The sequence below is a fragment of the Neopsephotus bourkii genome, unplaced genomic scaffold (genome assembly GCF_033783945.1).
Source record: "Neopsephotus bourkii isolate Nb327-2 ecotype Australia unplaced genomic scaffold, CSIRO-AGI_Nbou_v1 NB_887, whole genome shotgun sequence".
Classification (NCBI taxonomy): domain Eukaryota; kingdom Metazoa; phylum Chordata; class Aves; order Psittaciformes; family Psittacidae; genus Neopsephotus; species Neopsephotus bourkii.
Window position 1 is genome coordinate 2148359 of NW_026901381.1, and position 16503 is coordinate 2164861.

The window sequence follows — 16503 nt, forward strand, 5'->3', positions numbered from 1 at the left end:
TAGAATCTGTGGGTTTAACAAAGTTGTCCTAAATGTGCCCTTCGGGCGATGCTCTCCCCAAAGGATGATGATAATTTGTACATCCACATTCAATACGTGCAGCACCTGCATTTCCAAACACTCTGCTGTGCTGGATGCCTCACAACCACCACCACCACACCACAAGGATGGTCACAAACCTTCAAGCACAGCAAAACCTGTATGTGTACGTCAATGAATTGAGAGTCTCAGACTTCACCCACACACACATTGCAAAGGGGAAGCAAAGGATCTCACCAGCCTCTCGTCTGAATATATTCTTTGAAATTCATTTCTGATGTGTGACCTTTAGCATGGAAAACATTTCCTACACACCTCCCCTTTTATTTTTAATGTCACTTTCAGGAAGCGGATGCATTTCATGTGCTCTCATCAGAAACAACCAAAAAATCCAAAAGGAAATAATGAAAAAATACAGATTCCATAATGCTGACATTTGATGTTGGTATTTAGCTGTAATGTCACCTTTGCTAACTTCACAGCTCATCAGCAATGATCAGATACTGGGATCTTTCTACACTAGGAAGAAATAAATAACATGATTTCAAGAAGGTTTAAAAGTGTATGAATATACACGGCTCTCCAAGACTGAGAGGAGGGGGGGATCTTACCTTGTACCAGTGTCTGCAAGCTTTGGGATCAGAACAGGTAAGAGGAATGCAAAGGGTGGTAATCAAGTCAAAGACAAGGGCTGTAAAGACCTCACTGACACAGCTTCAGAAACCACTGCTACATCTTGCATCAGTATGAAGAGCACACCAGCTCTGTACCAAGGGTAAAAAGTACCTGAACTTCCTTCCCCAAAGGGACAATTCCAGCACTTCCCACCAGAAGTGATGCTTCCCAGGCTGCAAAAGTGGATTACAGTCAATGGAGCTGATGGCAATCGAGAGAAAGAAGGGCAGTTCATCTCCCGGCCCATGAAATTGCAGACTGCCATCAGAAGCTATTTCCTTCAATTCAGAATATTCCCTCCCTTTTTCCCCCTTTAACAATGGGCCCAGAAAAAGCCGGAGACATCTGTCAAGCCCAGATGGCTCACTTGGAAAACGACTGCGTGTCTGTTTATAAGGAAAGTGATAGAGTCAACAGAGAAGGGTTGGATATTTATGTACATTGCAAGCCGCTCATCTCTGCAGGGACAACTTGAAGTCTCCCATCTCCACTGCAGGAGGAGGGACCAAATTGCTCCTGCTCCGAGAGACCCCATTTGCAATGGGCCACACTCAGGGAAGGCGAGATCCTGTGGTTAAACTGCTCCTCCCTCCATCACCAAGGTATCACAGCCCTCCAGCTAGGAAATGCCCTTTGGGAAAAGGGTTCCCAGGGGATTATCCAGTGACTCTGCATGGGGAAGCGGCAGACTCCAGGTCCTAGGCTCAGCTGCAAATAAAATGGAATTCTGCCCTTTAAAAGCAAAGGGTGGCAGGGAAGGGAGGGGAGATAAAAAGGAAACATAACTCCATACTGAAAAGAGTAATTTCCAGGGGATTAAGCTATTGTGCTATTTGCTTTTGTCTCTTTTAGCTGCTGCTCAAGATGTTAACCTCACTACTCCCAATGAAGCAATGAAAACAATTATTGTGCTGGCAATGGGATTTACAGCTGAGAAGAAATGCCTGTTATGGAAGGAGTGAGGAGTGCCACTATGAATAACCACTTCCAGTCCCAGCAGTGTCCTGTAACCAGCAAAGAATATATTGTTCCTTATGGCACTTCAGGCTGGGTGGGCAGGGGACACACAGAGGGACAATACATCTGCCAAACCACAACCCACCCACAGAGCAGAGCCTAGATGTCACTGCAAGGAGAGCCTTAAATGAGTTTGGCATGAAGACACATGCCTTTGCTCCAAGACCTTCATTTTTACCAGCAGACACTACCAAAAGCAATGCTGTGACAGCAAAACCACGCAGAGGAGAAGCTCAAAGCCCTTAGAGTGTCCCTGTACAATCTGCAGTCACTTTTCTTCTAACCAAAACCCATTCAGTTTGCTGGAAGATGGGGAAGAGAATCAAATGCTTCACCTGATCCTGAGGGGACTCCAATCACAATGGTGCATAGATGCCCACGTTGCACACTGCCTGCAGTCAGGAAAAGTGCCTGGTGCTCCAGAAGGCAAATGAAGGGGATCCAAGCTGAACGCAGCACGCAGCCCTAATGGCCTTTCGAAAGCCCTCATGCTGTCAGCCAGCGATGTCAAGTAACTGCGCTCACAAAGCCATCACAAATTAAGTTAATTTAGTAAGCTGACATGATAAACTCAAAAAGGGGGGCAGCTTGCTTAAAAGACAGAAATACAACAAATAACTTCTTTCTTCCTCTTCTCCATCCAACCCCACCACCACCACCACCACCTGCCTCCCTGGCCTTCTGCTGTCAACAGGGTACCAGGATGCAAACATTATCCTACTCAACACTTACTCTTTAAATAGACAGGCAGCTTTTGCAGTTGCACAAAGAACCAGCAATGATCCTCCACCAGCACACAGCCAACAGCAGTAACACACTAGGGATCCTCACTCAGCACAGCCAGCCCCTGCAGGTATGAATACCCTGCCATCCCCAGTGAACCACAACCTTCTGCATCTTCCAATGGCACACACCATCACCAAACCAGTGACAGGCAGGCAGGAACCTTTTGTTGCATCTTGCCTGTTTCCTTTCTTAATACAAAAGGGGTCGCAGCAAGAAGACACAGCAACTTTGCTGAGCCCTGCACAACTTTGCAGTGCACCATCAAGCTTTGAAGGCTGCTCTGATTCCCTCTGTCACTGCTGGTTTTGCTGCCTATGCTGGGGACTACCAAGGGACCATGCAAAACACCACCTCTGTAAGAAAAGGAATATTCTGCAACATCTTTTCCCCCCTTATCTCACTGAAGACACAGGTCCTACTATATTTCCAGAAATCTGCCTACTTTGGAACAAGAGCATCAATTCCTTCATCTTTCCTCAATACCAGGACAATGAATGGAGTTGCTAATAGCACAAGACAAACATTTCAAGGCATGCTGACAGTCTTTTGGCTGCTTTAGCTCTGCACTGGGGTGCAGTAGCTGTGGTATAGGTGCTTTGCATTTCTATCCCAGCTTCAGTCACCTAGGGCAGGAGGAATCCACCATGAAAACCCCGTGGGACCACCCCATGGCTACCGAGGAAGAGCACTGCAGAGCATCCTCTTCTCTCCCAGCACAAGGTCACCAAAAGCCACCAACAATCTGAGCCCACAGAGCTCAGATCCTGGACGTTAACTTCTCCAAGGTCCAAGGAGCTCAGGCCTGCAAAGCTAGGTCAAGTCCAACTCAAAGCAGCATTTATTTTCTAGGTAAGTTAAAACATTCACGGTTCAGAATTACATTAAACTGAGAAGATGAGAATTCCATTAGCTAATCTAATTTAACCTCATCTGTTTGAATTTCATTAGATGGGGCTGCACTGGAGACTCAGTAATGAGACTCCAAGACACTGGGATCCTGACTGCTTCTAGCTCCATCTCCTGAGCTGATGTGGACAGCTGTAATGGTGCTAATTAGCTGCAGAACCTGTGATGTACTTCACATGAGCTCAGGGTGAATTAAAACAAAGCCAAATGAATGAGAAAGCACCAGTAGTTGTACACAACGTACAGGATGGGAATAGCACACCCTGCACACGCAGATGCCTTGACTCAGACAGGGGAGAGCATTGCACAGGAACAAAGTGTCCCTGGGTAGGATCAGTTAATTAGGTTGATAAATTAAAGGCTGAAACTGGAGCTAAAAAAGAGCTTTCTTATTTAAATAACCCCTCTATAAGTTCTCTCAGCCATCGGAAGCTGCACACTAAAGCTATTCTGGAAAACAATTGGAGCATTGTTATTTCTGTAACCCACTTGCTTGTTTTACATACAGAGAAATCATCAAGCTTAGATTTGTCAGCACTCCCACAGAGATCAAGAGGATGCTGGTTTGAATAAGCAGTGAGACAGCCTGGATGGCAGTGTTTGGTCCTGAGCCCTGCCCAAGTAATATAAAGGGCCCATGCTGCTCTTTGCTTACACTGCAAGCATAGACTGGGTTCGAGCTCTTGATCAGCACATACATCATTTTAGGTTTTTATGTCAAAAAGAACCTTTGAACTTCAATGCCATAAAGACAGTCTGCAAAACAAGTGATGCTTGCTGTTATGTCCATGAATGAAGTTGTACTGGAACAGGAGAAGCACAGGCAAACCATGGGAGCATTCAAGCTGCCAGTTCTCACACTGTGATGTCTAAGGAGGGATGCTGCAAAGCCACAGCACATCTGGCCTGCTTCAGGAAGCAGTGAGGTCCTTCCAGCCAACAAAACAAAAACCAAGTTAAAGCAACACCAAGTCTCATCTTTGGATCTGATCTTGGGGGGTTTTTTTTGCCAAGCTACAGCAGTTTGGGAAGAGGATGGAATGTTGTGAAATTGGCTGGATTCTGCCAAATGAGACATTCCAGGGCCAGAATCAGGACATTTTCCCACTGATATACATACATTTGCAGGACACGTGCAGCAACCCTTTACCCTCTGCACCTTGGCTGCCTTGCCAGGTCTCTGCCTTTACTGGGGGAAGCCCAACAGCTCTGCCCCCAACATGAATCCCAGGTTTTCTGCAGCACGGTGACACCTGCAGCACAAACTGACATCTCCAAAGGGCTCGAGCATCCCAGCCTGTCTCTTCCCTCTCTGCAGAAGGTATGGAGTAATTACAGCAGCTTTAACGACCTGAGGCAAAGCCAGGGCACTTCAAAGCTTTTCCAGCATGAGCCCTTGTAGTTCACCTTCACTACAGCCCCCAGCAAGCCCAGGAGGAGCCCATTGCAATGAGCTCATCAGGAAGACACTGAGGTACAAATCACCCCAGCATGCTCCTGCCTCAATTAATGCCTTCTTTGGAGCCTGCAGCAATGGGGAGCTTAAAAAGCTTGGAAAGCCATGCAAGAGCATGATTCACTGTAGAAGAACAGGATTCAGGCAGGGAGAAGGTTTGTAACCTCCTCTTGGCCTCTTCCACAGCCCCAGTGGTACCTGGAGAAGCCTGTGGGGACACAGAGAGGACTTGAGAAGCATCCAAAGCCTTTGAGAAATACAACCTCATGCAATTCAAACACTCAATACATCCAGTGTGGGGGAGATTTTAGTTATAAACTGGGGGGGAAATGGCCAGAATTAATCCAGATGGATCAAATCCGATTAATCGTTGTGGAATAGCAGCGCTCACAACTGTTCATGGCTGAACCTACTCTAGGCTCTCCCACTCCACGCAACCACACTGGTATTGATTTCAGAATTGCTTTCAAATTACAAGTGAGAGCAATAAAATTAACTGCATGAATTCTGGGCATTACACTTCTCCTGTGATTTCAATTATTGATTAAGTACCATGGCAGAAGCATTAAGCCTCAAAACGTTAACAGTGATTAGTATTTTGCTATTGCAGGACCGGGGGGGGACGATAGGGGTGTTTACTGGTATTTTCTTTTTTCCTTTTCTAATTTCAGGAGCAACATTTGTGCTGGATACTCTGGGAACTGCAGTTCAAATGCCACACTCCATGTAAAGTGCCTAAAAAGAGAGAAACCGTTCCCAAATCATGGAAATACATTGAGTTTTGATAGCAAACAGTGGCTATAAACCACTGTGTTTCACTGGCCTGGCTGGAAAAGCTTTATAATTCACAATGGATGGCCTCACTGCCTTTAGTATCAAGAATAGTTAGGGTTGGAAAGGACCTTAAGATCATCCAGTTCCAACCCCCCTGCCATGAGCAGGGACACCTCACACTAAACCATCTCACCCAAGGCCTCGTCCAACCTGGCCTTGAACACTGCCAGGGATGAAGCATTCACAGCCTCCCTGGGCAACCCATTCCAGTGCCTCACCACCCTAACAGGAAAGAATTTCCTCCTTATATCCAATCTAAACTTCCCCTGTTTAAGTTTGAACCCATTACCCCTTGTCCTATCACTACAGCCCCTAATGAAGAGTCCATCCCCAGCATCCCTATAGGCCCCCTTCAGATACTGGAAGGCTGCTCTGAGGTCTCCACACAACCTACTCTTCTCCAGGCTGAACAGCCCCAACTTTCTCAGCCTGTCTTCATATGGATCCTTGTGGATCAGCTGGTATTTACTGGAAGAAGCTGCACATACTCCTCCAGAGGTTACAGGCAAATGAGGTGTCAGGGGTTTATGCGGAGAAGCAAACAGGTTTTACAATCAGCCTCCTGTGCCAAATACACTGCTGGCACAGCTCCGTTGGCTGCCCTGGGTGTTTTCCTAGAGGAGAGTGGCCCTGGATTTTAAAACATAAAAGGAGCAGCTTCATCATCATCTGTGATACTGCTGAACACCTGCATATTTCACAAGCTGCACTGACAGAGCAATGGGAGAGGGTAACAGGCATGTCCCATGAAACAAGGCAGTCCTGTAAGCGGAGAACTGGTCAAAATGGGCATGATATTCCCTTTATAGGGATGCTTTGGCTGCTTGAACCCACCTCCTGATGCTGCCATCATAAATGCCCAGCAGCTTTCAGCCTACATCTCTCTAACACAGCAGAGACAAAACCTGGATGGGGAGCAATCACAGCAGTGCTTTATTCACCCTCCCCGTTTATCTTTCCAGAGCAGGTTTGGAGCTACCTCAAGTGGGAAAGCTGAGATACGGATGTGCTTACTGAGAGGGTGCATGTATGTGCCCAAAGACACACACACACACACCTGTGCAAGAGGATGGATGCGGTCAGCAGAGGGTTATGCATTTGCTTATCTGCAGCAAACTACTTAAAGTTGGAGCCAAAAGGATTTGCATGGTCTTGCTCCACTGCGCACCAAGTGCTGTAAAGCTCTGCTTGGCAGCTGCCTTCTCTAGGAAAGCTGGCCTCCATCACTCCTCTGATTTCTTGTTCCTCCTAACTAAGCTAAGCTGATAAGCTGTGCCGAGCATCACTCCTCACATCACTCAGCAGAATCTCACAGCGAGGCAGTTTCCAAGTTATCTCAGTGACTTACGTCTCCCTCTTCACTTCCCTTATGCTGCTTCATTGAAAACATCATTTGCACAAAGATCAAGAGCCCATTTCTCCACATTCATGCACAGTGCAAGTCTAACATGAACACCAGCCTGACTGCAAAAGCTACCACATATACACAACAGCAGCAGGGAAGAAGAGCCACACATGCAGAGCTGTACCATGCCCTTAAGGGCATACAAGCACTACAGCCCCAGCATGACAAACCAGCACCTCTCCAGAGTCCAACAACGCCTTTCTTACTGTGTTTGTGGGTTAAGAGGTAAATGCACATTAGGGCTCTAATGGGCTGTGCATTGTAAAAATACACAGGGGAACTGGAGCAGATTAAAAGAATATCCCATCTGAGGTTAAATTACAGCTTTTGACCACGAAACCCCACTGGAGGACACTGGACAGCAAACCCTGGGCTACTGACCCGCATGTTTCACCAGCTAGACCTGCAGTCAGTGTGCCAAGAGATGCTGCAGCTGCTAACCAGACCAGAAAGCTTTGCCTTCCTTACAGTGAGATACCAGATCCCAGGAGAAGGCCACTTATAGGCAAGGAGATGGGCAATAGCCCTGCAGCATGGATAAGAGGCTGTGCCCAGCCTCAGGTACAGGAGGGGACCTGGGCTCCTTCATTGGCTCCTGCTTCACACTTGCTCAAAATGGGAGAAAACACAGCCTGTGCCAGAGCCCCCCTTTCTGCACTCTCTCTCAGTATGGATGGTTTGACTAATCCACAAAACCTCAGCTGTTCTTCAGTGATAAAACCAGTCTGCACTTCAGAAGTGAGCAACATCTGACTCTGAGGGTAAGCAGTAAATCTCCAAAGGGCAGCAGCACGCATCACGTATGTGCACGGGCACACGGCATGTAAAACAAGCAGCAAGCATTCATTCAGAGGTTTGATGTTGGATCACAAGTCAGCTCTGAACCTACATTCCCCTTTGCCTCCTTGGGTTGCATATTTTGCCTACTTCACAGCCTGATCATTCATGCCCCAGCACTGCAATCATTTCCCTTCTCCTTGAGCAGTCTGAGCTTTTAGCTTGGGTCATGGGTACCCTGTGACTGAGGGCACACACAAGGACAGGTCATTTAAAGCACATCAGTGAGGCTGTTGTGCTTGCACAGCTTACAGCTGAACTGTGGAACTCACCAGCTGAAGGATGCGAGGGAGGCCAACAACATGGGTGGTTTTCAAAAGGACATCACCCAACTCAACAGCCAGTTCTCAAGGGAGGCAGGAGCAGAGGGAAGGCTGCACACAAGGAATAAGAACCCAATGCCCACACTAATCCTATTCCTCTTCTCTGGGCATCCTTCAGTGCTATCAGGATGGAATAACTGGGATAGACGGTCTGAACCAGTCTGGCAAGTATCTTATCAGCTGAGACCATTTGCTAATTCAAGCTTAAGCAAGCACACTCCAGTGCCTGAAGTGAAGACAGCAACTGAACATCTGAACCAGGTCTGGCTGGTCACCCACAAGACTAAGATCAGATTTAAATCATCCCAAAGAACACTGGAGCTAGTATGGATGTCTACCCTACAGCTAAGCATAGCAAGGGACTTCAATCTGATTTATCTCAGGAACAGGAATGCATCCACTAGCTCTATTTAAGGGAGAAGTCATCATTTACATGTTTTGGTCATATCACAGAGAGAGGAAAGTTATGAACACACATGAAGCATTTGGATGTGCTCAACTCCCAGAGATCTCCTAATGAACACAGCCACGACATTAGATCAGTGTTTCCCGATGCAAAGAGGATTTTGTTTTAACTAGGAGCATAACAAGGAATTATAGCAGCTGTGCCTGTCATTATTCAGCCCAGCCTGTTAATGGAATTGGTTTGCTAGAACCAAATGGTTTGAATTAATCTTTTGAACCCAGGTGGGTTTGTGCAGTAACTTCTTCACACAGCATCGAGGACTTTCTGTGGCCAAACTACCTCCACTCTTCCTGAGGACCTGCACAAGTTCCAGTTGCTCATCTTTGGGAGCAATAAAACGATCAAGTTAAACTCAGACCCTTGCCTGTGTGATAGAGCATGTTGCAAGGCTCACCTTAGGAGAACACCAGTATGCAGTGAAGGATAAAGGCTGGCCCTCGTGAGTCTTCTCCAAAGGATGGTGCTCCCTGGGAGCATCCTCCTTCACTGCACATCTCAAGGGAGATAGCCTTTGCATAAGACAAGCCCAGGAGGGCTTAGAAGCAACTTGTTAGTCTGAAGCTCATTAGCCTCAGAAAAGGAGGGGGATGTGAAGGACTCTTACAACTATAAGCAGACAAGTTTTGTATTTGGAGGGGTCATCACCATCTCTGCTGGCCGCACACAACCCAGATCCAACCCAGCCCATGTCACAGCTCTGATGAGCAAGTGCCTCCCGCAGAAGACCCAAGCATGGACTGGGAATCCAGAGCCCACAGAAGTGACCTGCTGATGAGGAATGTTTCAAGGAATATCTCCTGTGTGGAGGGTTTCAGAGCTACCTCTTATTTCCCTGCAGAGCTGTAGGATACTATAGCCCCACGAGATCCTACACACTTGTACATTACAGGCTCCCTTGGTTTTAGCAGCACAGGGGCTGACAGGAGAAACCACACAAATCACAGCTCCATAGAAGATCAACTGGGAGCCATGCAGCCAGGGGGGCTTCATTCACACAGGAATCTCTTTGGTGAGCACATCAAAAACCCTTTGCTTGTGATCTTTCAAACAGTGCTCGGGCACAAGCAGTTAGGATTAGAGCAGGGCCAGACACAACAGGAAAGCAGGCTTGAGCCCTGTGTTTTGTCATGCCCTCTCTCATTTCAGCTCCCAGAGGAGCAGAGGAAAATGGAAAGAAAGGACATCGGAAAAGTTGTTTTAATTTCATTTCTAATCTGAGGCCCAAGCGAGCTCCTGATTTACCAAACAGCTATAAGGTTCCCTCACAGCTAATTCCCATGCTTCACTTTGTTTCAGCCTCTTGGTTTATATGAAATCCTAAGCAACAACAGTGTTTGGAGGGGGTGGAAAAGGAGAAGATAAATGTACCTTCCTCATATGGTTATTAAAACCAAGGACTTAAAAGGTGCCCCAAAACCACCCCACAAACCACCAGCCAAATAGCAACACCCTCTGAAGTGACTGGGTGGTTTTGATTTCTCCATGGATAGAGAGAAAAGCTCAGGGACAGCCACGCCTTGGGTTCATTTCTATTACCAACATGTAAACATAAAACCCACAGTGCCTTCGTTTCCCCAGGGCAGGTACGGTACCAGGGTAACCACAAAGCGCAACACTCCGGATTTGGTAAAATCCTATCACTATAGCAGTACTGTTGGAAGAAAACTAGATTTCTCCCAGAGAGATGCTGCAGACATTGGCCACGTTGAGCCAATTTTCCTCTTGAACTGCATAATCTAGGAGGGTATCGCAGTTTAAGTGCAGTTTAAATCAGAACCACACAGCCGCTCTCACTCCCAGAGGGATGGGGAGGAGAACTGAAAGAATGCAACTCCCACAGGTTGAGATAAGAGCAGTCCAGTAACTAAGGTATAACACCAACCACTGCTGCTGCACCAACAGTAATAATGATGAAGGAAATAACAAGGGAAGAGAATACAACCACTCACCACCTGCCGACCGATACCCAGCCTGACCGAGCAGTGATCTAACCCTTCTGGGTAACTGCCCCCTGTTTACATCCCGGGCATGACGTGCTGTGGTATGGAATACCTCTTTGGCTAGTTTGGGTCAGGTGTCCTGTCTCTGCTTCCTCCCAGCTTTCCCTCCTTCCTGGCAGAGCAGGAGACTCACAAAGTCCTATGGCCAGTCTAAACATCTGAGCAGCAACTAAAACCATCGGTGTTATCAGCGCTGTTCCCAGGCTGAAAGTCAAAAACACAGCACTGAACCAGCTACTAAGGAGAAAAATGACTGCTACTGCTGAACCCAGGACAGAGGGGAATTCTGGACATCTTTGCAAAGCAAACCTTGTCCCTAATAAGGCTGCATTAATCAGACCTGCTCTGCCAAACACCCTAGTGTAGCATTAGGTGCAAAACATGGGTCCCCTGGGTGATGGAAGGTCCCCCTTTAGAAATATAGAAGAAAAGCTAGCTAAAACATAGTGTAACCTGAAGGAAGACAGCTTTAAAGAGCTGGCTCTGTGCATGGAGCAGATGGGGCTCTAGGAGGACCCAGGGTGAAGACAGTAACAAGCCTTCTTGTACTTACACCTTTACTCTAAGCTCAGCCCTTGCAGCGGAGATCACACAAACCCACCGGCAGTCACACAGTGCCTGTGCCTCAGATTCTACAGTTCTCAGCCTCCACCAAATCCAGCAGCACCCTGGAGGCAGCATTCCTGGGAGGAGCAGGATCTTCCCTGTAAAGACACTGCATAAGTCTGCCTTGCCTTTTTAGTTTTAAAGCCAGTCTCATGGATGTTAGGAGAATAGAGAGAGAAAAGGAATCACTGCCCAGGAACAGAGTTGTGCTGGGAACACGTATTTGCTCCTGTTCCACAGGGAATTACTATGTCCAGATAAAAAATATGAATTATTAGTAGGAAATCAGAGGGATTCTGTGACCAGGGACAGAGCACAGCATCTAAGACCATTTCATAGTCTACCAGCCAGCACATCAGGACAACACACAGGATGTGCATGGCTGAGGAAGGTATTCAGGAAAACACTGAATTGTAATGGAATAAAACATTTGAGAACCCACACAGTTGCTCTTGCATGGGTATGTGTGCATGTACATGGCTTGTGTTCCAGCTCCTGCACTCTTTGGGACTCTCCCATAGTGTTCTGCAGATCCCTGAGCAAGACAGTCATTAACACTCAGCATCCCCTTTCCTTCCTGTCTCTAGCACAAGAGGCTGGGCCTCACTGCTCTCAGGACCCATCTCCAGACTATCAGGCACCTCTGTCATCCCCAAACCAACCTGACTCAAAAAGCATGCAAACACATGTCTCCAGCCACATCTGCTGAAGCTGTGCTCAAACACTGTACTGAACCTCTGAAAAAGCATCCCAAGGGACAACTCTTACCAATAAGCTCACGTTCACACTCAATATTTGTTACCAGGCAGCAGATGAGGGGTTCGCATGCAGCCAAGTCGATGTTAGTGATTTTATTCACTTCTCAGGCATTTCTTTATGAAATCTAGAGATACCAGCTACATTAGCATCAGCATTCAGAGCTCACATCCTAGCCTCTTGCCTCAAAATCATTCCAGCATCGGAGAATTCCTGCTGCGAAATACAACAGAATAAGCAAAATCAATAACTGAAATCCCATCCACGGGCATGCCAGGAATGTTACCTTTATGCCTTATTTTTTCCCTTTATTTCTTTTTTTTTCCATAGTCTTTTCTCCCCACCCTTTGCTGCTTCCTGCTCCACATCTCCACAGCTAAAATAAGAAATACCTATTGAGTGCACTCCTTATAAAGCTGATTCCCATGATCTTCTCCTCCACAGGATGGGGTCGTGTTTTCCAGGTAAAGATGCACTCACAGTGACAGAAGAGTGCTGGGGGTTTTTGTAAAGCTAAAAACCCCCAAACCATCTCCTTCTAATGCAAGGGGGTAGTTTTTCAGCATAAAATTCCTTTCCTGTGCCACTAACTGGAACACCTTGGCCAAACACTCCAAGGAAACTGGTTTGGGTCCGTCCTGTTCTCCCCCCCGCCCATGGCAAAGCAATGCTATTGGTTTTCATGGGGATTTGTGGCTAAAAACAAAATAAATCAAACACATTGAGGGACAAATCTCTTCAAAACAAAGGAAAACTCAATTAGAAGAGTGTGAGATAACACCCAAATGCTTCATGCTATCACCCAGTGGGCTCTGCAGCAGGGTTTTAATCCCCTTCCCTCCCATTTTTAGTCCATGCTGAACCTACTACAGGGAGTTTTGCCCTAAATGCCCAGAATACCTCATGGCACATCCCTCCACCAATGTTTTTCTCATGTTTATAGCATCTCATCTTTCATCATTTAACTACACTCTTGACTTGTCATGTAGGTACTACATACGCACCACACACTCATAGAACCAGGTTGCTCATAGAACCATAGAACGGGGCAGAGCACTCCACAGCACCTCTGCCAACAGCCCTGATGTTGGTTAACAACACAGTTGTGATCCTGCTGCAAGGAAAGCACTACCGGATACTAGAGAGGGCTCAGAAATACAATAAACCTCCTTCCTTCTCTTCTTCATTAAACTTCTCTGCAACTGTGTGTCTCTCAACCACATCAAGAAGAATCTAAATCACTTTCCAAGCTTCTCCTGCTCATTAAAAAACTTCTAAATGCATTTTTACGGGCAAACAGAGCACACCAAAGAAAGATTTTGAACAAACAAACTAAACAGAGTTTTGAACTCATTCTTTGAGAGAGGGTTTCCAAAAAGAAAATCTATTTTTAAGGGCAAATGGGTTGATCTGTTGTCTAATACCCCAATGAATGTTTGGGCTGTCTCTTCTTCAAGGCCTTTTTCCACCCCTACACTTCCATAGGCTGAGGAAAAAACTACATCATGTTCATTTGTGTGCCTTCCAGAGCTCTGTTCCTGCCTCCATCACCAGGGCTTACAGCAGCCTTGTGCCAGCGGGTGCAGAGCTTCACCTCTTCCTTCCTCAGCTTTCCTCTTGCTGTTCTGCAAGATGTCAGCTTCACTTTGGCCACCCAGCCTGGCCCATGTCCAATGCTTTCTTGCAGTATGTCTGCCGAAGGCTCTCCTATCTCTTCTGACACTGCTCCAAGATCTAGGACCCACCAGGCTTGGATTTCACAATCAGCTGTTCCAAGATGACCTCAGTTTCCAGCAGTAACTCCATCCTAGAAAAGCCATTCCTGGTACATCCCCCATTCCCCTCTATGAATAACCATGCTAAGATGTCATTTGCTTCTTTTTTAAAGCCACTCACTTCCCTTCCTACCCACAAATCCCCTCCTTATTGATGCTCTTCAAGCTCTGCTGGCTCCCACCTCACCTCCCAATTAGAGGAGCCTGTATTCTTTAGCCATGGAAGCACCTTAGCACTCCTGCAGTGCCTCCTTGACTGCTTTCACCTTTCTTTTCCTATTAGGTGCCTCGTCTTGAACTAAAGAATTTGCTCAGCTCCTGAGCCTTAGCACTACTCTCCCACTGCTCTTACAGACATGGCACAGCTACAAAGAGAGGCAATAAGAGGCTGGAAAAAGAGCTGGATAAGAGGGGGAAAGAGAGCCCTTGGGGAAAAGGGACCCCATGGAGGGCTGATGCCTCTGGAAAAAGAACTCCATTTGAACATCCAATAGCAGAGGCAACACAAGAGCCCCATCCAGAGCCCCATGGCCCAACATTGATCTTTGAAGACCCTGAGAAGCAGCAGTCTTGAGCATCAGGGTGCGAAGAGCCCCAAAACAACCCTGTGTCTTCCACTTAGCGGCACATCCACAATGGCCTCTCTGCTCATGGAGGGAGCACTCCCACACTCATTAGGAGGGATGCAAACAGAGCACAAAACTATCATCAGAGGCCATTAATGTTTTCTTAATGCGTGAACTGAGCTGGAAGCAGCAGGAGAAGGCAAATTAAAAGCTTGCACTGACATTGATGGTGCCTCTGCTGCTACCCAAGCTTTCGGTGACATTAGCAGCAAGAGGTGGGAAAAGAGGGATACTCCTTGGCTTTCCCTTTGCTGCTATCACTGGAGAGTCTCCATGGGGAAAAGAGAGCAGGATGCTACAGGCTGCTCTGGCTGCTTTCCCATCTCACCCTCTCTTATCACTCAGAGCCACAGAAATTCACGTTAACACAGGATCTTTGCTCCCTTGAATAGCAAAGCTCCTTGCTGGAGATCAAAAGTAGCTTTTGGGGTATGGGATCTGGCTGTTGTAGGAAAGATTAAAATCATTACAGACCACTGCCTCCAGTCTGAGGCCGAGAACAAGGAAGAGAAACACACTTCAAAGCAACAGCCCACATTCACGATGACTGACCTCATAAGAAACAAGTTTTCAACACCTGGAAATAAGTAACATGACAGCAAAATCCTCCCTCAGTGAGCCTGTATAAGCTCATGTCGAACACGAGCATCCTTCATAAGGTACCTTGCTCCTGCCCCTACACACCCCACATCCCTGCAGATGCTTTTCATGACTCTGGATGCCATGGGCAGCGGGGAACCCTTTTTCCTGTGGGCTTGTCTTTCATTTGGCAGGTCCTTATTCATCCAGGGCAGTGAGAACCCAGCACCAGTCCCACGGGGCTGTTAGCACATGGCCACACAAGCCCAGCAGGGGAAGGGATGGCAGGCGGTGGGGCAGAGCCATGGGGCTGTGCCACCAGGGATGGACTTCACTGTAAATGCAGAGCATGGCCCAACACAAAGCTCTGCTCTGGGACAAGGATCAGAGGCAGAGATTGTAAACTGCGAGCAAACTCCTTTTAGGGGCTAATGGGAACATGAGATGGGATTTCCTGAACACCCTCAGGGCTTGTCTTCCTATAAGAGCTGCTTGTGTTTAATTACAATCAGTTACATTAGCTACATCAGTCGATTTAATTAAATTGCAAGGACACTCATAAGTTGATTTAACTCTGTCTCAAATGGATTTAGCAAAAAAAAAAGTTGCCAAGAAACTAAATCAACATCAACCAAGATTAAATCAACTGAAGAGCATCCACACAGGGTTTTGCAGCAATTTAGCAAAAAAACGATTTGAAGACCCATTTTAAATGAAGCAGAGAAACTCAGGCACAGGCAGAGGAACTTTGGGGATGGAAGTAAAGTGTCCAGCATTTCAGGAGCCTTTAGCAGACCTGAGCTGTGGGAAAAGCTCCCTCCTTCTCCATATCCTAGAGTTGGCACAATGATTTATGCTTGGAGTGACCATCACCTACTGGTCCATATGAGATGTCCAGCAAGGTTACACAGTGGTATAACAAGCTGGGCCATTTCACACATCACCCATGGTGAGATGTGACACTTCACACCCCAAAAGCCTGATCTGGTAAAGTCAATCTCTCAGGAAACCCTGGCAAGGAAGAACCAGAGGAGCAGACCGCTGCAATTAACAGCAATTTCCCTCCTACAGCATCACCCTGGGGTCATGCCCACCAAAGCCTCCTGACAGAGCAATGGGGGCAGCCAGCACCAGCATCCTTTCTCCATGGGCCTTCTACATGGCATTTCCCCAAGGGGCTCGATTTCTCCATGCTCTCCTTGTGCAATCAAGCATTAAGTATCAGTGGCCATCCTAGCTCTTTCCCAAGGGGCTCATTTCATTGTTTAAGCGATCCTCCAGCACACGATGTAAGGAGCTGTCAGCAGCACAGCTAATACAGTCATCATCCAAAAGCCAACAGCCCTGCTCTACACAGCTATTTATAGGTTAAATAATCTTCGACAGGATGCAGAGGTGGTGAGGGACTGAGATCTGC

General features: G+C 47.0%; 1 protein-coding gene across 1 annotated transcript in view; it reads right to left on the bottom strand.

The window, feature by feature from the left end:
* Window positions 1-16503, bottom strand: part of GRIP2 (glutamate receptor interacting protein 2) — a 243328-nt gene that overhangs the window by 207303 nt on the left and 19522 nt on the right. The window lies entirely within an intron of this gene.